Raw genomic sequence first — 1642 nt, 5'->3', positions numbered from 1 at the left:
TATTTACTCTTTTTTATGTTTACTATTTAAATTAACATTAACTTTTCACCTTTTTATCTTCTCTCAAATAATCACATGTCTTTCACTCTTCTCTATTTTTATGAATATTTTGAAAAGCTATAAGAAAAATCTGGTTGATGACTATAGTTATTTATTTATTTTAAGTTTGTTAAGCATATGTATTGGATGATGAACTCCTTAAAACACTAGAATATAATGTATAATGTTTTTATAATTATTTTTTTTATTTTTTTCATTCTTTGCCTAATTATATTTATTAGTTATATGTTATCTTTGTCAATTATATATCACTTCTTTTTTCCTTTTAACAATTCACATTTTTGGTTTAAATATCACTTAGTTATAATAATATTGTTGAAAATATAGGGTGTCATGATTCATAAAAATAAAAGAGTAAAGTGAGAATTAGATAGAGTATTTCGACTTCGGACTAATTAGTCCTAAAAAAGTACCAATTAAGTCCTTCACGATAGCAAACGGGAGACATGTATGTCCTTCTGTCAACGGATAGTGTAAAACAAAATGAAATTGCCTATGTATTTCATTATCTACAATGGTATGTGTCTCGTTACTGCCACACAAGCATAGAAATGATGTAATTTTGTACAGTAAATCATTTATCTTTTGAATTTTTATATAATTTTTATCAGCTCTCTATTATGAATCTTACTAAAATAGGTAAATTTTTACTCCAAAAGTTATCTACATGACAACTTTTTATAAATAGACACATCACAGTAATTAACTATACATATAACTATCACCGTTAAATTTTACGTAATGAATTGATAGAAAAACATCACGTGTCCACCATTTACAAACGTGGATGACTAAATTGGTATTTTTTTCTCAGAAATTAATTAATCTAAAATCGAAATCTTTACAATCATGGATGACTAAATTAGTATTTTTTTTTTCAGAAATTAATTAGTCTAAAATCAAAATCTTCAAGAGTCTGATTGTCATTTTACTCAAAATAAAATTAGAAAATTAAATAGTACTTAATTTTCAGCTATTAAAGCATTATATTCATATTTTCATTTTATCTAATATAAGCGTTTTATCTAATAGTTTCATTCTTGCACTATAACATTTAAATGTAATAGAAAGACAAAAAAAAAACACAAATAAAAATGACTAAGAAAACAAAGATAAAAATGATTACATTAAGTCAAATGAACATATTTCAATTCTATATTTTCACAATTTTATATATGATGTAATTTATGAATAAATTTTTTATTTTTATAGTTATTAAATCTTAAATTAATTTATATACTTCATGAAAGTATATATAGCTATCTTAGTCTCCTGCCTAATCCTAGTGTGTATTAAGTTGTAGACATCCTGTCCAGTTTAGAGTAACACACAAGTTATTCAATAATTCAGATTACTCTTCTCATTCAAACTGGCATGAGTTTCCGATCTGGAAGCATAATCACATCCTCTCCGTCCCCCTAGCTTTCACTGATTTTCCTGAACCTCTGCCCGCCGTCCCTCCATTTTTCCTTCTCAATTCCCAACTATATTTTTACTTCACCAAGACTTGGCACCTTTTCTTGCCACCATGTCAACCAACCAACACAACCAAACCAGATTCATTGGCTGTTAATAAGTGAGA

This window comes from Arachis ipaensis, chromosome B03 (assembly GCF_000816755.2).
Source record: "Arachis ipaensis cultivar K30076 chromosome B03, Araip1.1, whole genome shotgun sequence".
Classification (NCBI taxonomy): Eukaryota; Viridiplantae; Streptophyta; class Magnoliopsida; order Fabales; family Fabaceae; genus Arachis; species Arachis ipaensis.
This window is presented reverse-complemented; position numbering follows the sequence as displayed.